Below are 27,036 nucleotides of genomic sequence, written 5' to 3' on the forward strand. Positions count from 1 at the left end.
TATGGGGCACAACATCAAGTTGATATCATCTGGCTGAAGACAAAGCAAAAAGGCACTCGTACTCTTTTTGTGTTGGCACTGAGAAGAAAACCTGACATAGGTCAATAACGGTAAACCATTCTACAGTACATTGGATTTGAAGCAGTATAATATCTGGATTCTGTGCCACAAGATAACAGGGCACCACCATTTTGCATACCTTTCTCAAATCCTGCGCTATCATAAACTTTCCATTTGGCTTCAGTAAGCCCATGATTGGAGAGTTATATGGTCCTCCAATCAATTTTCTCAGGATCCCTTTCTGTAACATATCACTTATCACTTGCTTTATTCCTGCTATTGGTCTGGTGTCAAATATTATGGTGGCCTTCTGGGATAAACAGCATTTGCCTTCACAGTAACTCAGACTGGTTCTACATCTTTAATAAGTCCAATTTATTTCCCTGTAAAGTTCCAAACTTCCGTATTCACCGTTTTTCTCAGATGCTCTCGCAATTCACCGAGAGTCGACAAAGGGAACATTCCTGTTTCAGTCTGCTGTCTTATCATCTTGAAATCTACATCCTCATCATGGGTCTGGAAAGGCACATCATCTGGTGTACAGTAAGTGGTGCAATTTAATTTGCACAGTAAATCTCTGCCTAACAGATTTACAGTTCTTGAATCACAAACAGCAAATTGGTGTTTTTTCCCTAAATTAGCCTTTTTCTACTGTGACTTTCTCCGAAACTAGGTTGATGGTTTGTTTATTAGTAACTCTAACAACTTGGATAGTATTCCCCAAGAGAGGTAAGTCTGAGACTTCCACTGTCCTAACAGTACACCAGGTAGCATCTGTATCAATGAGATACAATACGGGGTGGCCAAAGACTTTAGCTTCTACAAAGGGGTCACTATTTTCTACCTCTAAGATTGTGCCAAGTACGCAGTCTTCCTTCCCTCTCAAGCACCATCCTTGGGAATTATCTGAACTAGAACCATCATTTTCAAATAACCGGAATTGTTGTAATGCATTCTGGTTTGGATTCTGAAATTGTGGCATGGCATTCTGAATTGCATTGGTAATAATTTTTGGGGAATTTGATTTAGATTAAACCTAGGTGCAACAGACATCATTGGAGTCTAACCACTGCACAGGCTTATCTTTCAGTTCTTGAAATATTTTGTGAATGCTGCCAAATCACCTCAACTCCAAGGAACATGTACATATATTCCTCCTGTTTCTTTCCTAAGTGGGTAAACTGTCACCTCTCCTTCATTTTCTTTATCTTGCTTCCCTGTAATAGCTGCTTCTCCCTTTATCTTCTCATGTTTCTTAACCCATTTGGTTTCAAGTTTTTGAATCTCAAGCCACCTGTGAATGCCCTTAACCAATTCTATAATATACAAACACAGTCCTGTAATCCTGCATTCTCAAGTGCTGGATCATTCAATTGAACCCTCCAACTTCTGTGTAAATGCACATTTTTTGTAAAATCTTTTTTATATTTTTGAGCTAGTTCTGTTAATTTTTCATGAGCTGAGGCTGCCCTTCTCATAACTACTTTGCACAAGTACATTAATATTTTCTTTGGGTATAGTTCAATGCACTCAAATTCCAAACATCCACTTATTATTTTTTTCCTGTTCAACTTTCAGGAGAGAGATGTTTAAGGGCTCCTCTTTCTCAACCACTGATTTCTCAGATGTCCCTGCACTCCCTTCTTTACTAGATCCCACTGTTTTATCAAACCAGGCTGGTATATATCCCTCCTCAGTCACAACTATTTCTTCTGGTGATATTGGGGCTGTGAGTGCTAATATCCCTCCATCTATTAGTTCTTGCATTGTTAGTGGTGGCTTTCTGGCAACTATCTGTGTGCTCTGGGAAGCTGAGACAAATCCTGAGGTTTGTTAACTTCCGGCAACTAGTTGAGTCTCAGGTCTTGTCTCCACAAGTGGAGGACCACTTGCAAATACCCCGGTTACAGATTGAGCATTATGAACAGGCACTGGTACTATACCAGTCACTGCAGAAAGGTCGCTCAATTGGGGTTGCACCTGGATGTGTGGAAGCAATAGGCACTGTTGAAACTGGTACTATGCCTGTTTCACTTTGCTCTGCAGGGATTGCATATGGTGGGGGTATCAAAGTCAACATTTGCTCCAATTTTTCATCCCCTGAATCAATATTTGACTCATCTTCTTCTTTCTTGAAGGAATCTTTGTCCTTTCCTCTCTTAGCAGCCTCTGTGGTAGGGACTGGATATAACCTAATTCCCACTATAATAGCTTTTCTCCATCTCCAGTCCTCCTCATGTATTTTACCCTCTCTTTCTCTCTGGCAACTGTTTCCCTAGCAATAAATGCTTCATACTGATGGGGTCTAGGTGGAGACTTCATTTTGTACAATTTTCTTTTCAAATAGACAAGAATTCTTGCGTTAAATGTCCAATATCTAGGAAAGCTCAATATACCCTCCTTCTCTGGTCTTCTTCTCCAATGGCGAAGTCAAGCACATGTGTTTAAACCATGTTCAGTAGTCACATTATATGCATATAATCCTCTTCTCCTTTCCATACCAGAAATGTAACATCTCCTCTCAGAAAATTCTTAATTTCCCTGAAACATTTCAAAAGGACAAATCAATTTGAAACAACACGATTGAATTGAATCTTATGATTTTGGTCCATATACATCAATTTCCTGTTGGACTAATTAAATTCCTGTTATTATTTTTCACAGTTCTTGATAACAGACCCAAATAAAGTATTCACTTTTAGAGATCCAATGCCAGCTCAGCACTGCCACGCCACCAACCAATCACAGCGCAAGAACACACCTACTGACCAATCCCACTTTGAAACGCTATGACACACAACCTCACTCCTCACAGCAGCTCACCATCCTTTACAAGTTTGTTCGTACTCACTCAACTGTAATTATTGACTTTAAGCACCTTCTTGTTTGCTCTACTAAGGAAATAAGTATTACAATCATACAAGAATAAACTTCACATTCACATGTGAAATCTGGACCAGCATGAAATTACCAAAATCAATGTAGTTTTCCCTGTTTGCATAATTAGGTTTGACTAAAACCAACCAAAACTCATCCGACATAACAAACTTAATAACACTATGTCACTTGTGTAGGTGATGGTACCTCAAACACCACACCTCAATCCTGTAAACACATTTTCAAATTAATTTGTAATATCCCGGGATCTTTTCACTATGACAAGCCTGAAATCTTTAATCAAATTCTTCAACAACTTATTGATACTTTCTCTCACCCACTCACTCAATCCAAACTTTTAATCCAAATAAAAAAAACATGATCACAAGCCCAACACATTTGCTCTATTAATACACACAACTTCAGAGCTGCAACCACTTTTGAATACTGCCTTCCTAGATCCTCACGTTTTGGACATTAGATTCAGGAATCGGGATTTTTAGGTAAAGGTTTGGGTAACGATTTTATAGCTCCTTTCAGGAAGTACACCATTCCTCTGCTACCAAATATGATAGCACAGACATTTCTAAACAGTTTAACCCTTTACCTTACAACAGAAATCTCCAACTCCACACCAGCTCCATCTCTCAGTCTGCAAATCTTTGCCACCCTGTTAGAATGGAACACAAATCAAAATTCATCAACTTACAGCAGTTTAGAGCTCACTCAAGGACAAGAGGTTTGGTAAAGTTTTAAAAATTGTATTTCTCATTAGGATGTCAGTAATAATCAAGGTATTTTATTCAGATTAATGCAAAACAAAAAGATGATGAACGGAATGTTGAACAGTGTAAAAAATTCACCCCCTGTCACAGATCTGGGTTTAATCCATTGTTATTCTGCTCACCACGCAATTCCAGTCCCCAGCCATATACATGGGAACAGTTCAGCCCCAACTGCCAGACCAGGTCCTCCCTGGACTGGAAAACAAGCATCCTGGAACCTGTGTCATGGCATTACCCCTCATCAGCCAGACTAGCTTGAAACCAGTGGTGTAGCGAGCATGGGACCCCCATCTGGGCATACCCTTCCCACTTACTGTGAAAATGCAACACAAGAAGATGATGGACAGAATGTTGAGTAGTCCCTATCTTAATCTAAAGAACCTAACCTAGCATTAAGCCCATAAAGAGTTCTCTTTGGGAAAGAGCAAGGATTCAGAGCATCAAGCTAACAGTCACAAGAGAGTGACCTCCTCATTATGAGCAATTCTTTAAACTCAGCCATGTTCCCTGACAGTTGCAGTAACTGACGTAAATCTAAGTTAAATGCAAAGGAATCACAGCATTAGCTATGATTTAGAATAAAGAGAGAAAGTCTCCTCATGAAGGAAAGAAAACAAGAAAATCACTGTTAGAAGTAGCTCAAAGTAATTCAGGCAGCAAAACACCTAAGGGGCATTGCAGGGTAGGTGTGCATAGAATACATTCCTTATCTCTCTATCTAGGAGCATGTACTATGTAGAAAGGCACAAAACGTATGGTGCAAAAACTGCTGCTTAAATCATTTCCAGCAAATGAAGATGGATCTTCCAATGATCCGTCACCTTCTTTCTCGACTCCCATGGTAAATGTCCATGTTGACGTGATGTTGTTTGACTGCAGCTACAGCGTATTACAAAAAGATACATCTACGAAGGTTCTCATGAGAACCTTTGCAAACCTACTCTGTTAGCTGAATAATTATAGATTGGTGGCTGGGTTGAAATTGCGCAACACTGCTTACTTTTATCTTTTTTACCTCAAATCAGTGGCTCTAGGGAACAAGGGAAAAATGGCCACTAGCGTCCCCACGGTTTCTCTGTAAACAGAGAATACAAGAAAATTGGTACTGTCCCCGAGCACAACCCACAATACACAGTATATTGTAAAGAAAAAGAAGAAAATCAAATCCAAGTATTCGTTTTTCAAGATATTCAACAGTCTTTTTTATTTTCTTTTTCTTTTTTCTCTTCTTTTCAAAAAGTCATCATTCCATAGGTCATAAGCAATGTAATGTACAATGAGCGTAGCCAAAAACCAAAGCCAACACGTGTTTCGTCACAGGAACAGTCTCCCAATGACTTCCTCAGGGCTACAAACAAAAATGGAAATCGAATAGATATAAATATTTAAACAATACTTTACAAATTTAACAATACTAGTCTTCAAACGTTCTCTATCAGAAAACACATGTTTAAGTAATTTAATAAGTCATCAAAGAATCCCAGATAAAGAGAAAGAAAGCAGTGAATAGGTAATAATAACACCCAGAGTAACCAACCACCTAGTGCAAAGAAGGAAATTGATCCATTATAAGCTTCACCAATGTTTAGAGGAGCCTAATTTATAAAATTTCAAAGTAATACAGAAAAGAAAAGAACTGAATTGTGCAACACACACTCACCAATGAAATCGGTTTTCTCACAATTATCCCAAAATCAATCCAGTTTATTATCACTCTTCATAGGGTAATTTTAAATACTGTAAAATAGATAAATTTTTTGGTAAATTTTTAAATACATTTTTAAGTTTATATCTAAAACAAACTTATTGGCCCTAAATATCACTTTTCAACCCTCCTATTAAGCCATATTTTAGGTTAAGACGGAACACTTGCGAGAGGAAAAATAGGGCACTATTTATCATCTACATACATAATGGTCTATTTAAGTCTCCATTAATTTACCTCACAAGAAGGTCTTTAAAACCTCTATTAATTTACCTCAAATAGGCTCCATAAGTCAAAGTTTTCACAGTAGAAATACATTATCAATGTATCTGAAAAGAAGAACAGTTATAATTTGGGAACTATTTATAGTATACTAATGTCTGATTAATTTGAGGACATTGTATTATTCCAATTTATAGAACCCATGGGGCAGAGACACATAATGCCGTAAATCCCCATATCTGGGTTCCAATAGTTTCCTAAAATTACATGCAATTACTATAAACGAATGGGGGACAATAAATCTGTACCCCCAAATATAAAAACCAGCTGAAGTTCTAAAACCGCTCCAATATTTCGAAGCTCAGGCATATTAATAATGTTACTGTGTAAACCCGGATGGTAACAACCCAGCATGTATAAATAACTCACAATGCAGTTAGGCATATTAGGCTATAACATTCAGTCTTATCAAAGCCCACCTCAGGGATTAACCCAAAAATTGCCGTAAAATACACATCTCCATGTGTCTTAGTCCCCTCTGTAAGGAAATCCTGCCTATTTATTCGGGACTATGCACAAGGAGATCACTCTGTTAGTTTAAGCACTAAGGGTCGAGTAGCTCAGCATGCTAGAGTCGCTATACAAAAACTGGCATATTTGTCTAGGATAATCACTTTTAGCGTAGCCCAAAACCATTTCCAGTGTCACCCTTATATTATCACAACAAGTATCTAAACAGGCTAAATCACGTACTCTACCCAAAACCGCATTTGCGTGAATCTTCTAAGCCATATCTGCCCTTAAAGTTCGATCCGCTTATATGGTACACAAAGGCTAAACCACCCTTTTCCACTTTCTGGGAGAGTACTCCCATCGTCTTTGCATCAAGTCCGTCCGGTGTAAACAATCTTGCACGCCATGGTGCGGCGTTTACATACACACATGGACACTGGCGTTTCGATAATCAAACATAGACGAAGGACATTAAAAAAAAGCGCACTTGTTTGATGCCGCCATCTTAGCCTAGTCAAATAGACTCAAGATAGTTAGTATTCCGGTTTCCCACCGTTGAACGATAGCAAAGGATTTTGTTTTCTGAGTTTATCTAATTTCCTATTCACAACATTAACGCGCAACTGCATATTAAAATAATTTTTTATAATTTATGTTATTTTCACGAATTTGGGTCAATAATAGCCTGTCTCCAATTGACAGTTAGGAAACCTGAACCGAGGTGCACTGTTGTTTCACACAACCAATCCACAACGTGCAGCTGGCCTCCAACGTTCCTGAGTCAATCACTCAGATTTATATACAATACATGTTAAATACAATACAACTTACAAATAGGTTGTATCCGTGATTATTAGGTATTTTAGTATGTTTATCTTATGGGTCGAAAGGATGTAGACCACCCGGGGTAAAATACTACAATGATGAATCAGACAAAAAGGCGAATTTAAACAGATAAAAGAAAGGAGAGTAATAGTAGGAAGGGAAAGAAAAGTTTCCTATCAGAAAAAGAACAGTAATACCAATGATAATGAATAATAAATAAAATCAAGAGAGAAGGAGAATAACTATTCAGCATTTATCACAAATATCCACAAGGGCACCATACGTATATGCATATGTATACATTCATCCAGCTTATGTGAATCAAAGCCTCAATTCACATTTTATGCAGACATTTCCTATTGAATGCAGCTAACTAAAACCACAACAACAGGATGTGAACATAAACAACATCCAGATCATTTAAAAAAATATATATATTTTTTTCATCATACATTTATATCCTACAGGAAATAATGCATTCCTGATCGACATTAATCCCACATTCCACAGCCCGAAGTTTAAGAATCCATCTAGCTTCGCATTGTCTAAGATTCTGTTCCTTATCTCCGCCCCTTGGGTTACTAAATATGGCTTCAATTCCATGAAATTGGAATCCCAGGGTTTTTTGTTGTTTTTTGTTGTTGGCAGCCTATTGGATACCTTTTGTCCATATTTTTAAGGGCACGAAAATGTTCTATCATTCTCTCTTTAAGTGGACGAATGGTACTTCCCACATAGATTTTCTTACATCTACAGACAATTGCATAAACTACACATTTCGTTGTACAATCTATGTGTTGACGGATCTTATACCTACGGGAGTCATTGTATGCAAATTCTTTAACTCCCTTAAGTGCCATCCGGCACATACTGCAATTTCCACATGCTAAGGAACCTATATTCAATTCTCTCAACCAATTCTTAGGAGTTCCCAATTGTTTCGGCTAACTAGGACTAATGATACTTTTGATGGTCTTACCCCTTCTGTAAGTAATGCCAAGTGAACTAGAGATATAGTCTAACAAAGTCTTATCTGCCAACAGGAGTGGCCAATTCTTTTTAAGAATCATAAATAGCTTATGTGACCATGGATGGTAATTCGTCACTAATCGGATTTTTTTTATTTTTTTTAGATTCTGACCTCTTATTTGTTTTCAGGGTATCCTCGTGTTTCAGCCTAATCGCTACCAACTTTGACTTAGTAATTATTGTTTCAGAGTAGCCCCTATTTTGAAATCTTCTTTCTATATCAGTCATGTTAGTTAAAAAATCCTCATCCAAGCTACAATTTCTCCGTGCCCTTAGCATTTCACCAAAGGGGATTGCATTTTTCTGACTCTTAGGATGTGCACTGTCTGCATGCAATATAGCATTGCATGCAGTGGTTTTACGATACATTTTACTCTGTATTCTGCCCTCGTGGTGAAACAGCTCTAAGTCAAGAAACACAATGCTATTATCATCAGATGTCATTGTAAAGGTCATATTACAGGCGTTATTATTCATATAAGTGAAAAATTCAGATAGATCTTCATCTGAACCTGTCCAAATGAACAGACAATCATCTATATAACGACCAAAATACAAAATGAACTCTTGCCACTTAGCTCCCGATGGGCCCCAGATGTGCCCCGCCTCGAACCATCCCATAAAAAGACAGGCGAAAGACGGAGCAAATCTAGAACCCATCGCAGTTCCACACGTCTGTAAGTACCAGTCGTCATTAAACAAAAAAGCATTATTTTTAAGGATGAGATTGGACATCTCAATCAACATCTCTGAATGTTCGAGAAGTTCAACTGGGCGTCTGAATAGGAACTTTTTAAGGGCTTCTAGGCCTTGTTCATGTAAGATATTAGTATATAATGAACAGACGTCCATTGTCACAAATTTCATACTTTGTTCCCATGTTAGGTCGTGTAATAGATTAAGTACATATTTGCCGTCTCTTATGTAGGACGGCAGATTTGTCACATATGTCTGCAAGAACCCATCAACAAATTCAGACATTTTTTCAGTCGGGCCCCCAATACCCGATATAATTGGTCTACCGGGGGGATTAACAGGATTTTTATGCAATTTGGGTAACGTGTATAAACACGGATAGCGTGGTTTGTCTGTTTTTTAAAAACATGAATTCATCCACAGTTAATAAACCACAGTCCTGCCACCTTGATAACTCAATATTAATTAATTTGACAATAGCGAACATGGGATTATTGTTCAATTTTCTATAGCAAGATTGATTTGCTAGTTGTGTTAGTATTTCAGCGTCATAATTTGCTCTATCCATCACAACCATATTTCCACCTTTGTCCGCTTTCCTCACAATCAAGTCACAGTCATTGGCCAAATTAGTGAGGGCTTCCCGTTCTTTCATTGTCAAATTACATTTTTTTGGTGTAAAATTACATTCAATCATCCGTGTATTCCATTTGTCTATTTCCATAACCACATTTTTGTTAAACAAATCAATGTTATTTCCACTAGTAAGCTGGGGGGTCCACCTTGATTTTCTCTTTATGCCACTATCTACACTCTTGTTAGTACACAAATCTAAATCTGCAGCAATTTCATGCATGCTATTGATAGCACCATCATCATCATTTAGTGACATTAACAAAGCAGTACTGTGTAAAACATCAATTGACATGTCCCCAGATGGAGATGACGCACAAATTTATACAAATCAATTTTAGCATCTGTTACTTCATACATTGTACTTGGACAAAAATTCATTCCCTTTTGCAAAACAGAAATTAGATCATCTGAAAGGCTCTTGCTAGACAAATTTAGCACCTGTATATCTCTTGAATCATTGGTATTTAATTCTTGGTTAGCTGTTAGCTGTTCAGTGACCGAGTGTGTAACACTGGACTGCTCTATAAAATGAAACATTAATATTAATATCTAGCTTGCCCAGGTTACATCATGAGAAACATTTTTCTTCAATAAGTCTTAATTCTACTTAAACATTTGATTTATTATAACACATAGCAGGTGCCTTGACCTAATATGATGAAATCATATGGTGTGAAGAAAGAAAGAAATGAATTTGCTTGCAACAGCACATTTACTGAAAATGACACATACAACAGTTCTAAAAGGCATTATTTTATTAAAGGAAAAGAGAAAAATTAAAGAAAAAAATATATGGCCTAGTCATGTGAGCACAATGAAAATGGGACCTTTCCGCCATCTGATAAGCTGCACTTTTGTTTCCTTCATGTTTAGGAAATGCACATTCTCCTACGGTTTATTTTTGTTAAGCATTCTCTTTGTTACGGTCAAGGTACATTTTAGCATCCGTGTAAAGTTAATATCATCCAAGATTTTCTGCTCTGTCGCCAGGATATTCTAAATCTTGGCTTGGAGGGGCTGCATCTTGCCCCTGTCCACCATGTGGCTCAAATATACCTTAGAAACCTGCCTAATCTGGCAATTAATGGTCATGACGATGAGACCTGCCTGCTTCAGGGCCTGAAGCATCTCCTGGAGGTGTTATATGTGTTCCTCCCAACTGGAAATGAAGACAGCTATTAATGTCAAAAAATATCCTATCAAGTGGGGTATTTCTTTCTAACTTATCAACTATAGTGTAAAGTTTGTGGCTAAAATAAGTATTCTTATTTTGTCTCAACTATGTCGTCTAGGTAGGTGGCACAGAATGCCTCAATCCCAGCTAGGATCCTGTTGACCAACCTCTAAAAGTTGTCAAGGGAATTCTTCAAGCCAAAGGTGGCTCTCTGGTGTCGAGAATGCAGACATCTCTTTGGTATCCTCAGTCAGAGTAAACTGATATTACACTGATGTAAGATCTTAGTACTGAGAAGCTTGGCATTGCCAAACCTGTCTATGAGCTCTTCAGCTCTGGGATGGGATGTGTGTCACTGTTAGTGGCAAAAATGAGTCCTCGGTAGCCTACATAGAACCCGAGTTCTACAGTGCTGTCTGGTGGGGCAGCCTTGGGTACTCAAACCCTAGGACTGGCCAGGGAATGTTGGAAGGATCGATCACCTCTAACACCAGAATCTTGGAGACCTCCTCCATGTTACTGGCCCCCACCTTATTCAACAGCCTACACGTTGTTGGCAGGTATATTGTCTCCATTGTCTATGTCGCTGGCAAACAATTTTGGAAGCCCAGGGGTGAGGGAGAATAGAGAGGAAACCTTCTTCAGCAACTGATGACAGTCACTCTGCTGTTCTGGAGTCAAGGTAGGGGAGAGGTTAATGCCCTCTACTGACCCTTTGTGCTTTTGGGCAGATAGGAGGTCAGAGAGAGGCTTACTCTCAAATCCACCCCTTCATTTGTCATCAGAAGCATGTTAACTTCAGACCTCTCAAAGTGTAGTTTCAGGTGGGTTGTGTGTAGCACCCTTGCGGGGTTTCTAGGGGACTTTAGATTCACTAGGTAGGTGGACTCTCCATTCTGCTCCATCACCTTGGATGAGCCTGTCCAGCGACCCTGGAGAGCTATAAGCTGCACAGGCTTCATAACTCACACCTGCTGCCAGGTTGAAACTATACCAGAGTTGCCTTCAGGTCACACCAGAGATTCATGACTTCTTGACTGGCCTCAAGGTTGTCTTTTACCTTTTTCCAGAAGTGATGCATCTGGTTGTGAAGTGCCAGCATGTAGCTGACCACATCCTGAGGGGGTTTTGTGGGATCTTGCTCTCACCCTCTTTGTATAAGGCTAAGAGGTCACCTGACAGGGTGCCAATAGATCAGCTGGAATGGGCTGAACCCAACCCCCTTGTGCAACTTTTTTCTGTAGGCAAACAGGTGGCATGGTAGGAGGACGTACCACTCACGCCTCATGTGCTCAGGTAGGCCTGCTAACAAGCCTTTAAGAGTTTTGTTGAATTGCTCCACAAACCCATTTGTTTTGAGGTGATAGGGTGTGGAGAACTTTAAAGTCACTCCAAACTCATCCTATACTGAATTCATGCATTCTGACCTCAAGTTAGTGCTTCTGTCAGTCACTACCTCTTTGGGGAACCCCACATGGGTAAAAAGCCCCATCAGGACCCTGGCCACCAAAGGTGCAGTCACAGACCTCAGGCAGAACCCTTTTTGGTAGTGGGTGCATCGTCCACCAAGACCAGGATGACCCTGTTGCATAAAGTTGTCTTGGCATCCAAGTGACCAACTATGTCAATGCCCACCCTCTCAAAGGGAGTGTCATTGACAAGTAATGGGGTCAGAGGGCCCACTGGCCTGGCAGATGCGACAGGAACTACAGAATGCAACTGCAGCTGTATTCATCCTTGGCCGAAGGAAGTGAGCGACAAGTCTGGCGAAGGTCATGACTTGCCCCAGATGTCCTGCCAGGGGGATATGATGAGCCAACCCAACTAGGAAGGTCCTGTAACACTGAGGACCCACCAGCACATGGGATGCCCTAGATCCAGAATCCTTAGGCTCACTGTAAAAGAGCTCACTCTCCCAAAAGATAAAGTGGTCTCCAGAAGTATCACCTGCTGCCTGGGCCTCAGCTTGCAACCTGAAGCCCTCTAGAGTGGTGCACTCTTTCTGGGCTTTGCAGAATTCATCTCCGGTGGTCCCACCTTCCACTTGCCATCCAGCAAGCTCATCCAAGTCACCCAGGGTGGCAATGGCCTCCCCGGTAAGCTCAGGAGCATCTTCCTCAGGTGCCCCATCAACATGGTCTGCATGAACTTCAGTGGCTGGTTTTCGGCGCCACTTGGCCTGACTGTTGTTCACAGCTGTCTGTGCCATTTTCCCAGTCTCCAGGCTCCCTTCACTTCCTTCCCCAGCAGCCATATACCTTGGGACCATTTATACCCATTCAGGAAATCCCAACATTACCCAGTGAGACCTGAGATCTTGAAGCAAGGTGATTGTTCGACAGGCAATCTACTGTCATAGCATGGTTCACAGCTACTTTTAGAGACCCTAAAACCCCCCCACTCAAAGGGAACAAAGCCAACAGTAGATGACTCTTGTGTTTGTCTGAGACTATGACTTAGTGGAATGTGTTAGGGATGCCCTGCTAGAGGACACCTTACAGAAGCCATGCTGACTCCTGTTTCTCTCAGAGCCTCCATCTAATGCCCACTGATGGGGACCCACTGCCTAAACTTAGAAGTATTTTCAGGCATATGGGCTTTTGGCACGGTCTCTTTTTTCCCTAGGGACACTAGATTAACCTCTGTCTGCCCCCCAAAGCTCACTGGGGCTACCTCCTTCCCAAGCGCTACACTTACCAACCCAGATGACTGTCCACTAGTGGTGGTCTGTACCGTCTTGGGACATTTGGTGTCCCCCTTAGAGTATGCATATTTGTTGCACTCAGTACACTGTGGGAAAAATCTCCTGGTCGATCAATGAAACCTTTCTTCTTTGGCTCCGATTAATACTGGTTACTTTTGTTCCCTTGGGAATTATTTTTGGGGCCTTTTGAGATCTCCTTAATTTAAAGTTTTTCTCCACTCTCTTTCTATGGTGAGACCCCTGACCACCCTTTTGGAGTCTCCCTAGATGTCTTTTTTTGGACACTCTGGTACTGGTCCTGAGGTTCAGCCTCCTCAGCAAGCTTCCAGGGGTCAACCAGCTTGCTGTCCACTAGGTGCTGGTGGAGCTATGTAAAAGAAATATTGAGCATGCTCTCCCTAAGAAACAAGTTGCACAGCCCACTGGAATCATCAGCTTGCTGCCCCTCATCCAGCCATTCCGTACCTTGCTGGGGTAGTCCACAAAATCCATCCAACAGTGATTTAGGAATTGGGGGCTCTCCCTGAACCTCTGGCGGTACTTCTCAGAGGTGAGTCCAAATTTGGAAAGAAGCATGGCTTTCATTGGGGTGTACCTGGTTTGATCCTTTATTGCTAGTATAAGTAATACATCCCTTTCCCTGGGGGCATATGTTTCTTCAAGCCACAACCCAGTGCTCCTCTGGGATCTTGTGCAACTTCAGGGTCACCTCACGGGTAGAAAAAGAGTCACTGATGTCATATCCTACCACATATTTGGGAACCAGATCTTTAGATATGCAGACTTTTTTGTCTCCTTCTGACACTAAGTGTATGCTGCCAAAATTGCTTGTAATCAGTTTGTTTTGCATTGGATTCCAGCTCTACAAGGCTCCTTTCATGTGACATTTTCTTCTCCTCTGCTGCCATCTTAGGTTTGACCATCTTGAGCCTGACTTCCCTCTCTATCTTCTTGTCTGTCAGCTCCTCTGGGGTCAAGCCATGTGAGGTTACACTACTTCCTACTCTGCCAGGGAGATCAAACTCCCTTGAAGGCTGGCTGCATATCCAGGTCCTGATCCTGCTCATCCATATAATCCTCATAATTCTGGTCCTCTTTTGCTGTTGTCAACTGGTAGACCTCTGTCAAGGCCATCCTAGCTTACTGAAGCTTCAACTTCTTGTTGCCTTTATTGCTTTCCCAGTCCCTTTTCCCTACAGAGCTGTTTGAGCTAAACCACAGTGTTATTTCCCATTTGGCCAGATCTGACTCCATTACTGCAGGTATGGTTTTAGATAGTCCAGTGGAATTTAGAGTAGATTTGGAAAAACAAATGAAGCCAATCAGGGAGAATTATTTTTAAAAATGGCGAGAAATTATTTATATGGGATGCTAGTGTAACACAAACCCACTGTATAGCACTGCAATAACGTAATTAAAAATCCTCACTGACTGAACACCAGTGATAGACATTGGGTTACTCGTTGAGGGCGGGTGAGCAGCAATCACTATCCTTGTCAGAGTACAGTTGTCAGAGTAAAGTTACAAGAAAACCCCATATTAACCAGCCCAAACTGTCCAGTTTGCGGTGGAGTGGGCTGCGGGAAGCATCGCAGACGGTCGTCGATGTAGAGTGAAGAGCAGGCCTGGCATCGTGTATGATCACTGCTCTAGCACAAAGATCCTGTTGTGGTGAACAGTCCTATCAGAGCTTAATAATAGTGCTCTACGTGAGCAGCCGATGCTGTAGCGCACAGAGTCTGGTTGATGGAAAATCGTGTTGGCAAACTGTGTAATCGACAATGTTAATGCACTAACTGGCTCATTCTCAGTCGCAAAGAGCCCGAAAACTTCAATTCAGCTCCACAGAAGCCACAAAAATGGTCCAGGACCTTAAGGTCACCACTTGGTGGTCCAGGGCTGGCTCTAACCAAATCTGGGTGCTTGTTTAAGTGGTTGGCAGCCTGTTATATTCCTGTGGCTCAGAAAAGGAGGCCAGCAGACTAGCCCTTGGAGTCCTCTGGGAGTCCTGTGTGTAGATGCAGGTGCAATGGCTCAAGAAGAAGAGAAGCATGGCAGCAGGGCAGCAATTCATCAAGGCAGCATTCCAGCAGAGTAGCAGTCCTTCTAGCAGCACAGCATTTCTTCTTCCCGACATAGTCTCCACAGGTTTAGAAATGTACTGGAGAGTTGGTGTCTGAGGTCCGATATTTATACCACTTTGAGGTGAGAGAAGCTTCTAAAGGGTCCTCTTTGAAGAGCACCAGTTTTCTTGTCTAACCTGCCCTGGTTCCAGACTAACAAAAGGGTGTATGCAGCCGTTTGTGTGAAGGCCCATCACAGCCTATTCAAGTGTAAGTTGGACTGCACCCAACTCCGCTCTCCGACCCTGAAAGTGATGGCCCATTCACCCACACCTAACCTCTCTATTGTATGTGGCTGTCTAGGAGGAATACACAAAGCCCAACTCTGTACCACACTTAGTTATGTGACAGGGGCTAAGTGGCTAAGGTATAAAAATGACAACTTTCTAAATATTCAAAAAGAACAGATGATGAATGGATTAAACCCAGATCTGTGAATGGTAGTGAATGCTTGCAGTGTTCAGCGTTCTGTCCATCATCTGTTCTTTTTCCTTTTGTCACCCTAAGTGGGAAGGATATGCCCAGACGTCGGTTCCTTGCTCACTATACCACTGGATCCAAGGTAGTATGGCTGATGAGGGCGATAACCCAAAACCGGTCCCAGAATGATTGTTACAGGTCCAGGGAGGACCTGGCCTGGCAGTGGGAGCTGGACTGTTACTATGAGGAGCAGGAACAAGACTGATTTGCATATGGTTGGGTCCAAACTGGGGTGGCATGGTGAGCAAAAGAAGGATGAATTAAACCCAGATCTGTGACTGGGGGTGAATATTTGCACTGTCCAACATTCCGTCCATCATCTGTTCTTTCTAAGTAGGGAAGTTTCAACATTTGGATTAAAAATCCGGCTTTACCATAAGAGAGTATTTTTCATTATAATTCCAAGGCACCAAACATGAACTGGCTGCCAGTCCCATTTGTTACAGCTTATTAAAGGCAACCCTGTAACTCCAATCCTATGGAAGAGGTAGGCCTTGAAAATAATTTTTGATTTTTTCACTACCAGGTCATATCAAGCTTAAACGTTCATGTCCACTTCTGGCAAAATGTTTATTTTGCCAGGTTGAAATGACAGTCCGGAGACATGTTTTAATTGCTACTTAAAGGGCTACTTGTGTGGGTGGCACAATCAGTGCTGCAGGCCATTAGTAGCATTTCATTTACATGCCTTAGGCACATATAGTCCCACTTTACTAGGGACGTATACGTAACTTAAATATGCTAATCAGGGATAATCCAGTATTGTCATATTATTAAGAGTGCACACTTGTAGTTTGGCACTAGTTAGCTGTGGCAAAGGCCACAGAGTCCTACGGCCAGCAAAAACAAGCTCAGTAAAAATGGAGCAGAAAGGCAAAAGGTTTGGTGGAGGACCACCTTTAGACTGACAGGTCTAGTCCCTTATAGCAGCCAAAGGTGGGCTGAGCTAATGTAGGGATTGAGTGCTGCACTCACATTTCTAACGGTATGTAACTGTTACCACGGATTTTTTACAACGCATACCATTACCACGCATACATTTACAACGCAAGTCATTTTACAACGCATAACTTTACAACGCAATACACTACAACGCACATACTATTAAAATGCATACCATTACAACGTAAGTATTATTATAGGGCTGGGTTTGGGTTTTGGGGTACAGGGGTATTTTTAGGTTTTAGGGCTGGGTTTGGGTTTTGGGGTACAGGGATATTTTTAGGTTTTAGGGCTGGGTATGGGTTTTGGGGTACAGGGGTATTTTTAGGTTTTAGGGCTGGGTTTGGGTTTTAAGGTACAGGGGTATTTTTAGGTTTTAGGGCTGGGTATGGGTTTTGGGGTACAGGGGTATTTTTAGGTTTTAGGGCTTGGTATGGGTTTTGGGGTACAGGGGTATTTTTAGGTTTTAGGGCTGGGTTTGGGTTTTGGGGTACAGGGGTATTTTTAGGTTTTAGGGCTGGGTTTGGGTTTTGGGGTACAGGGGTATTTTTAGGTTTTAGGGCTGGGTTTGGGTTTTTGGGTACAGGGGTATTTTTAGGTTTTAGGGCTGGGTTTGGGTTTTGGGGTACAGGGGTATTTTTAGGTTTTAGGGCTGGGTTTGGGTTTTGGGGTACAGGGGTATTTTTAGGTTTTAGGGCTGGGTATGGGTTTTGGGGTACAGGGGTATTTTTAGGTTTTAGGGCTGGGTATGGGTTTTGGGGTACAGGGGTATTTTTAGGTTTTAGGGCTGGGTATGGGTTTTGGGGTACAGGGGTATTTTTAGGTTTTAGGGCTGGGTTTGGGTTTTGGGGTACAGGGGTATTTTTAGGTTTTAGGGCTGGGTTTGGGTTTTGGGGTACAGGGGTATTTTTAGGTTTTAGGGCTGGGTTTGGGTTTTTGGGGTACAGGGGTATTTTTAGGTTTTAGGGCTGGGTATGGGTTTGGGGGTACAGGGGTATTTTTAGGTTTTAGGGCTGGGTATGGGTTTTGGGGTACAGGGGTATTTTTAGGTTTTAGGGCTGGGTATGGGTTTTGGGGTACAGGGGTATTTTTAGGTTTTAGGGCTGGGTTTGGGTTTTGAGGTACAGGGGTATTTTTATGTTTTAGGCCTGGGTTTGGGTTTTGGGGTACAGGGCTATTTTTTATATATATTTACAAATACTAAAATTAAAATTAATTTCATTAATATAATTATTTAATAATTAAATAAAGAATAAAGAATAATTAAATTAAATATTACAAAAATAATTATTTAAAATATATATTAATATTATATACTTACCTATACTTACGTTATAATGGTATGCGTTGTAATAGTATGTGCGTTGAAGTGTATTGCGTTGTAAAGGTATCCGTTGTAAAATGACCTGCGTTGTAAAAAATCCGTTGTAATGGTATGCGTGCTAAAAGTGCGCGTTGTAACATCATATATCCATTTCTAACAGTTCACTTAAGTGTGAAGAATAAAACGAGATACAATTAGGCCCTGACTGAATCCAAAGAGCATCTGGATGTGACTGGGGTGGTGGGGAATGGGGGAGGGGTGTTGTACCTGGGTCATAAAAATACTTGATTACATAGCTGCCATTAGGCTGATTGTGGTGGGCATTTATGTTGCTTATTAGACTGATCCTGTGCTTCATCCATCGCCCTTGCAATAATAAAATCGTTTTAACACTCATCATGTAAGGATGATGAAGGAAATAATGATGAAGATTATAATATTAATAACGGGACGGTGTGATTGTATTCTGTGGAATTGTGGTTAACCAAAGTTTTTTGACAAAAACAATTGGGATTAGTGAAAACGTACTTGAAATGTGTTTGTATTAGGTTCATTTATACTTATGAAGAGAAATACTAATGATAGAATATATAATCACAAATGTTTTCACTTCTAATCAAATATGAATGTACTTTGCTACGTGTTTGAAGCTTCCCATGGCATTACATTGATTGCAAAACCTTTCATGGTCCTTAGCAGGCATAGAAACAGCAATGCTCCATGTTATAAATTGCGTATTTTCCTGCAGTATAACTTTGTTTTCAAACTTGGCAAGGGATTCCCGATATTGTGAAGAGAATGAATTCAGTTTTGTGTGTATGAATTACATTTTTCCTTCAAGGCTGCCATGTGATTCCTTGAGGGATGGATCCTGACACCTTCACATTACGTTTTTGCTGAGAGCAACAAGTGTCTGTCACACAGTTTTATTACATTGTCGTGTACTGATAGAAACTGTATATACAGTAGGTCTATTTCACATTCTTTAGCTCTTAGTTCCAATGGACCAATTTCTAGCAAGCGCCCTGGTCAGTTGAAATGACCATTATCTTTTTACCTATTGCTTTACTACCTGCTATTTTGCGTGAAACACCAGTTGGACGTTAGACTTCCAAACGCATTGCATTTTATCTCTAACACCTATGATTTCTACTTATGGTGAAAATTAAGGAAAACCGTGTTGACTTACAACCAAAGGGTTATTATGAAGTAAAAAACCTTATTGGGATGGATCACTTTCAATATGGCTGACAAAAACGAGGTGAGCTAAAACATCTACAGTGAGAGTGCTGATGATACCAAATTTTTTATGAAAATGGCAGTTGTCTCTTAATGACTAAGACTCATCTTCGGTCTCGATTACAGTAAATGATGAAAGATATGCTGTCATTGACATTAGGCAATAACAAAACAGTCCCTTCCCAACGAAAAAAAAACACTCCCTCACCCCCCCTTTTTACTCAATAGATGACAAGACAATTGTCACAACAATGAAGACAGTGGCACTGGATATCTAGTTAGTATCCATCGATGGGACAGGGGAAGTAATTTCAGTCAGACGGAGAATGACTATTTGAGACAAGTAAAGTCCCAAAATTCCTCCGCGAGGACAGCAAGGTATGGGCTCCAAAGCTCCCCAAACGGAGTACTCTGAGTTGTAAGGGAGAGTGTGTTCTTTTCCATTCCTATTATATACCATAAGTGCCGGAGCCATCCCTGGTTTGTAGGTATGCGACCTGCTTCCCAGCGTGTAAGAATATTCTGGAGAGCAGCACCTATGGCTTGATCAATCTGTATCACCATTAGGATTTTAATGGATAGGTGAGGGTATTGGGTAGTTCAAGACTCATTTAAGCAGGGAATCCAGGGAGTGTGTGTCTAAGTGTAGATCTAGGTCATCAAATATCTGAGTCCAATTCTCCAATATTTGGGGACATTTCCATAGCAAGTGTGTGAACCACACTCCCTCCGGCACTCTGGACTTAGCCCTGGGTTGTCTTTAAGCAAGAGCACTGGGGTAACATACCAGTAGGTAAATACCATTAGTGGCTGTTTCTATGCTAATTGTATTAAGCACTGTGTGCCATGCTCTAAATTATATCTCTCCCATTCTTTTGGGGTAAATTCTCAGCCTAATTTCATCTCCCACCGTTTCTGCCCTGTGTTTGGTAGGGGCCTAAAGGGCTGGCGCAGGAAGGAGTATAATTCAGAGAGAAACGACTTATCAGATATGTCAGTTAATAGCCATTTCTCATAGGGCATGAGGTGTCTTTGCACTTCAGAGCATTTGGATGGGTGAATGAGCCAATGGTGTAGTTGTATGTAATGCATTCTCTCTGTTTCAGGTAGTGTGCAGTCAAAGCGTAACTGGGCACATATTATCATACCTTCCTCATGAAACATATGACCCGCTTAGCCGCATCTCATCTGTCGCCATGATGCAACTGCTCCGGGTCTATGCCCGAGTAGAAATTAGGGTTATCGAATATTGGCGTTAAAGGTGAGGGGAATGGCGTAAGGCCTCATCAGCCTGACTTAGACCTCCATAGTCGCCCTTGTTATGGGGGACATGTAGAGACTCTTTGGTTGGTACATTCTCTGCAAGAAGAAGACCCTCCACAGTTGTGATCCTCCCATTGCCCTGTCCTGAAACAACCAGCATCTCTCCGACTAATCTCTGTTCCACTCTACAAGGTATTACGGTTGTGCAGTTTGATAGTATTGCTAAAGGTTTGGAAAGCCCAGGCCTTCTGTGTCTGGGGGTTGATAGCTCAGGTCTATTTGCCGTTTGAGGTCTACTACCTATCCAGACAATTTGGTTAATTTCTTTCTGCAGTGTATGTATCATCCCTGTGGGGGGTGTTAAAGGAAGTGGCCCGATTCGGATTAACCGGGTCACTAATGACCACCTCTCAGCCTTCCATACTAAATGAAGAGTCGGTCAGACAGCAGAAAATACAAACCAATAACTGTTTATTCATATACACTCAGAGCAGGATCCAGTCTGCCTAGTCGCTAGGAGTGCTGCAGAGGGACTGACATCAGCAAGCATAAAGATACATTATGTACATTTCAGAACCAAATTAAGGAACGCCCACAGTGGAATTTTCCAAGCAGATGCACCTGAACATTGAAATACAAAAAAAAAAGTTTCAATTCTCATATCTCACACTACCTAATACACCCCAAGGGGGTTTCTTAGTGCACCCACCACCAGATGAGTGGGGGAAGGCCTCTGTCTTGTGGGAAAGGTATGTGCTAATATGAACAGTCTATTCATTAGTGAAGTAAAACCCAACCTTGGAGAAACAAAACCTGACAGAGACTTTTTCTCAGGAATACCAAAGGATTCATTTAGATCATGATTCAAAATGGCGTCTGAATAGAAAATGGTGCAGTGAATGCTAACTTATATGGGAGGATGTATGATGTTACAATGCATACTTTTACCATGCATGCTGTTACAACGCAGGTTTTACTACGCATACCATTACATCGCATAGCGCTTTGGGGTGCTGGATAGTGAATAGTTTAATTTACTATTCCAACTCCAGTCCCCGTGGACACTAGGGAAGGTGTTGGATAGTAAATTAAATCTATTCCCTATCCTAGAGCGCCCCCCAGCGCAATGCGTTGTAATGGTTTTCGTTGTAAAACCTGCGTTGTAATAGCGCTGCGTTGTAAAAGTTGCGTTGTAAAGGATGTTTGCCTATATAGGATAATACGCAGGCATAAATATTTCAATTCTAACAGACCCTCCTTTTAGCATGAGCTAAAACATTTTCTAACGGCAACAAGAAAAATATAAAATCAGGAAAACAGGAGCCATGAATAAACTCCTTATGAGCATTCCATATTCTCAGCATCGGGGAGGGACACTGTAAGGAGAGAAGTCTCGAAAATGCCCTCATCTATATTCATAAGGTCATCTATTTCTTTCTGTACCATAATCGCAGAATTAGTGTCATGAATCAACATTTTTATTTTTAGGGGTGAGAAAGGTGGTGCAATAAGAGCAACAAAAGGAGAGAGACTGAATAAGGACACAGCAAAGTACCAGCATCACGATCATATAAATCACCTTTTCAAAAATCCAGCCCCAGTTACCGAAAAGAGACCAACTCCAATTTCCACTCTCCATTCCCTTGACATTCTCTAGGATGTCTAATATGCATTTGGTAATATTCTATTCCACTATTTGATCCCGACTACACACTGATCCCCGACTATTGCGCACACACCACCACTCTAAGATAAGATAACATCAACTGCATATCTAGTCTTCTCTGAATATATTCACATATTTTCTGAGTGGTGATATTGCGCAAAGCTGCTACAATAGTATTGGATAAAATTTATAATTTACATCCCAAATATTCTCTAGCTTTTTCACCCCTAGCCATTGAGGTACCACCCAATGTAAAAATAGAGGAAAGTATATATCAAAAGTGACCCCATTGCTATAATTGTTGACTTCAAAATCAGTCACTCCTTCACAGAACTCTTCTGTCAATGTTCTTTTCACCCATCTTATTATCGTAATTTGACAATGGCCGAGTTAGCGCTTAGCTGTGCTACACGTTTTCCCCTTAACTTGACTATACTTGGAAACGCCATTTTGTAAATTGTGGCGGCCATTTTAGAGAATGAGCGGCCTCGTGGTCAGCATGCCCTTTAGTCTGTTGTCCGTGCAACTGACCACTCGACTCTGCCCAGCAACAGGCTATTTTTAGCCACGGTCAAGCCCGCACATGCGCAGTTCCAACTGACCAGTCACCCCTTAGGAATGTGCCGCCAAATTGACCAGTGGGGTTGTAACCCCTCCCATGAGTTGGCTGTGCTCCAAAAATGACCATATATGTACATAATCTCTGTAACCTTGTGCCGCCTATCTTTTTATTGCTTGTAAACTGTATAAAAGAGGGACTCACACCAACGTTCGGTGTGATACTTCTTGCATTGCCGAAGGGTGCTGTAGGAATGTACCACCACCCCATGGGGTCTTAATAAACTTGTTCTTTGTACTTTTCAGTTTCCGTGCCAACAGTTCTTTCAGTGTAAGTGGGTTATCTACGGAGCATGTAGGCCTTGGGAACCCAATACTACAAATTGGCGACCACGAAGGGACTCATCGGCGACTTGGATGCCCGAAGGAGAGGTCGTGACGAAGGTTTGGAAACTCGCCATGGACGCGTACGCTGCCACCGAGTGACCCGAGTCTTGGCACCCACGGTGTTTCTTCCCTTCCTTCCGATCTGACCTTCCAGGTGGCGCCGGTCTCCGACTGAGTTCTTGATCGTCTGCGTTGCTGGATAAGTGCCGTTTGGCTGATTCGATTAAAGACCTTGGCAGTTGGAATCTGGACCTTTGAGATTTGGGTAAGATTTGTGATCGCTAAGGTAGTCTGCGGACGCTTACTGAAGTTCTATGATTTGTGATTGGTAAGGTAGTCCTCGGACGCTTGCCGAAGTTCTATGACTTGTGTCTATGATTTGAGTTAGCTAACATTTGTGACTTTGTGACTTTTGTGATCTTTGAATCATATGTGTAGTGCACTTCACATAGGCAGGCATGTAGAGATGTTTCTCTAATTTTGTTTTTTCCTTTGAGCGGCACATTTGTGTGAAGTACTGTAAGTGCCAGTTTATACGGTATCACGCTTTCGTGATACTTTTCGAATATGCCTGTTTTAAGCACACTCCGAGGGATGTGCTGTCTTGGAAATGGTACCACAATTAGGTTAGCAGAATCACAGCCGGCTCCCCCAGAAGGAACTCCAAATCGTGAAATGTACATAAAATTTGGCCTTCCCCCTATAATGTATAGCAAATTATGGCATAAATATACAAAAACTGATCCTGAATTGCAATGGCCACTACATGGGTCGTTCGATTTGCGAAAGGTTCAATTTGTGGAGCAGTGTTTGTTTCAACGTAGGTCTAGACAGAATATGTTTGATTGTGTGCGAATGTGGGAGAAAGCGGTGCGTGAACGAATGAAACGTGAGGTTGCCTTGGCGGACAAGGAGCAGCGCAAGGCTGCTCGAGATAAGGCTTTACAGCTTGAGGAAAAGGCAGCTCAGAAAAAGAGAGAGAGAGAGGAACGGGAACGTAAATTGCAAATGACTGGTCAATTCCCTATTCGTCGACCGCTTTATCCTGTCCTTACTAATGAAATTGATGATTTTTCATTACTAGATCGATCGCCGCCTCCGTACGTTCCACCTACGGCTCCGACTGTGGATTCGGACGATGACGGACAAGATAAGTCGGGAAAAGGGAGCAAGTCGGGTGTCAGGTTATCTGCAGAAAAAGCTGCAGATTTGCGTAGTTGGGCCCGTAAATTTAATACAAATTTCGTAACCATGTCTGAAGTCGTTGCCGAGAGGGGTAAATGGACGGAGCGAGAATTGATGTATTTTTTGTCTACTCTGGCTGACGAAGTTATTACCGCATTCCGTAAATATTCGGATACATTAGAACCTAAGGCTGTATCGGTTCATCATGAGAATTTAGATAAAGGTATATTTGTTCTTGCAGATGTCGATACGTTTTTCAAGCAACTGATCCAGCTGCGGGATGAGACTTCCAGATTGCGGGACGAGCGGAAAAAGAATAAGGAGTCCGTGCCGGAGTCCACTGAACAGTCTAAGGAGTGTTCTCTCCGGGGTTCAGATAAGATTTCTAACGTGCATGTTATGCCTATGCGTGAAGCCGCACCTCTGTACGTTCCCCCTAAGGGGGAGGGTACAGACGAGGATAAAATGTCGAAGGATGCGAAGGGGTATTTTATATATAATTGGGTGTATACGCCTTGGAATAGAGCAGATGTTATGGCACTTAAAAATTCTTTGCCCGATCTTCGGAAGAATCCAGCAGCATTTTATGAAGGGGTGGAAGGGGCTATTTCGTCTTGTGTCATGACTCTTGTTGATATAGATTTATTTTTTGGGTTAATTCTTCCGCCTGATATGTGGAGATTGATTCATAAAAACAATGATGAAACACTGCTTGGGGGAACGTGGAAAGAGATAAACCAGGCCGATTTAGACAGGGAGCCCGCATGTAAGCCATGTGATTTGATTTTAGACCTTCCAGCGGCTATCTTAACTAAACTGAAAACGCTTGTTCCTTCTAAAAAGATAGATTGGACCATGTTAGCTTCGTGCAAACAAAAGTCAGATGAAACGGTTTCAGATTGCTTTACACGCTTCGAAGAGGCTTTTCATGACTACAGTGGTCAATCGTTAACGGACGACACGGGTAGGCATTTGTTTGTAGATAAGTACGTGGCTAATCTCCTACCGGAGATTGCAAAGAGATTAAAATCGAGTGAAAGTTCCTGGGCCACGGCGACCCCTGCATCTTTGTTAACTATGGCTCAGTATTATGAGCGGCAGGAATTGGAGGCTAAAGAAAGCATAGATAAGAAAGCGAAGGAGTTGAAAACGAAGGTGATGTTGGCACAGGTTCGTGGAACGCAATCTAGAGGGAATGATAGGGGCAGACGAGGAGGGGGTAATGCGTCGTACGGGCGTACAGATATAGCGGAGGATCAATGTGCCTATTGTAAGGAGTTTGGGCATTGGGCTGATGATTGTCCGGTACTTCGTGAGCAGCGTAGCCAGCGTGGTCGTGGAGGTGGACGGTCGAGGGGAAGTTATTCGGGGGCGAGAGGCAGTGGAGGTGATCGTAGTAGGTTTGAAGAGAGGGGCCGTGGCCAGGATGAGCGTAATACTTTTGATAGACGGAACCAGTATCAGATATCAGAAGGTGAGAATGTGGAACATCAGGATTATGTTCATGCATAGGATTGCGTAGGATGGGGTACGGAATCAGTTGAAGTGCCAGTAGATCAGAGTGGTCCATATGTATCAGCGGGCATTTTGGGTTCTACTGATCAGTTTCTAGTCGACACAGGAGCTACTCGTAGCGCTTTGTCTAAAAACTTGGTTCCGAGGCCTCCCCTGTCTGGCGATATGATAACATGTATAGGGTTTGATGGCACACCCACTCCTAGCCCATTATCGAAGCCTCTTGCACTTTGTCTTGATAAATTTTTCAGTTTTGGTCAATTTTTACTGTCACCTTATGCCCCGGATAATATTCTGGCCATTGATTTGCTCAAATATTTTCGAGCGACAATACGTTGCGCTCCGGAGGGAGTGCGAGTCATTTTGAATGATAATTATCCTGATTCCGACAGGTTTTGTACTATACAAGAATGTGAAGCATTACCTTCTCTCCCTCACACGTTATGGGCAACCTCAGATACGGATGTGGGACAGATGCTTATTCCACCTATTCGCATTACTGTAAAGGAGGGAGTGCTTTTGCCACGTGTACCACAGTATAAGATCTCCAGGGAAGGTGAACTTGCTCTGACACACATTGTTCAAGATCTGATCATTGCAGGGGTAGTGGAGGAAGTCCCCTATAATGTTTGCAATAGCCCTATTCTACCAATCCTTAAGAAAGATACCGACGACAAGGTCTATCGATTTATTATTGATTTGAGAGAAATTACCAAAATTGTCATTCCCCAATATCCGGTGGTGTCTGATATCACGACATTGCTTACATTGGTCCCCCCAACAGCGACGACCTTTAGTGTCATCGACTTGAAAAATGCGTTCTTTTCCATTCCCATCCATCCCGATAGCAGATACTTATTTGGTTTTACGTTAAATAATAAATCGTATAGATTTTGTCGTGTTCCTCAAGGTTACACTGAGAGTCCGAGTATCTACAGCCAGGCTCTAAAGAGACAGCTTGATTCTTTTCAATTGCAATCTGGAGTTGCCCTTATTCAGTATGTCGATGATCTTTTGTTAGTGGCCGACACTTATGCTCAATGCGAGGAGAGTACGCTTGCTTTACTCTCCTTTCTGGCTCAGAACAATCACAAGGTTTCGAAGAAAAAGCTCCAATACTGTAGACCC

The sequence above is a fragment of the Lissotriton vulgaris genome, chromosome 2_1, assembly GCF_964263255.1.
Source record: "Lissotriton vulgaris chromosome 2_1, aLisVul1.2, whole genome shotgun sequence".
Classification (NCBI taxonomy): Eukaryota; Metazoa; Chordata; class Amphibia; order Caudata; family Salamandridae; genus Lissotriton; species Lissotriton vulgaris.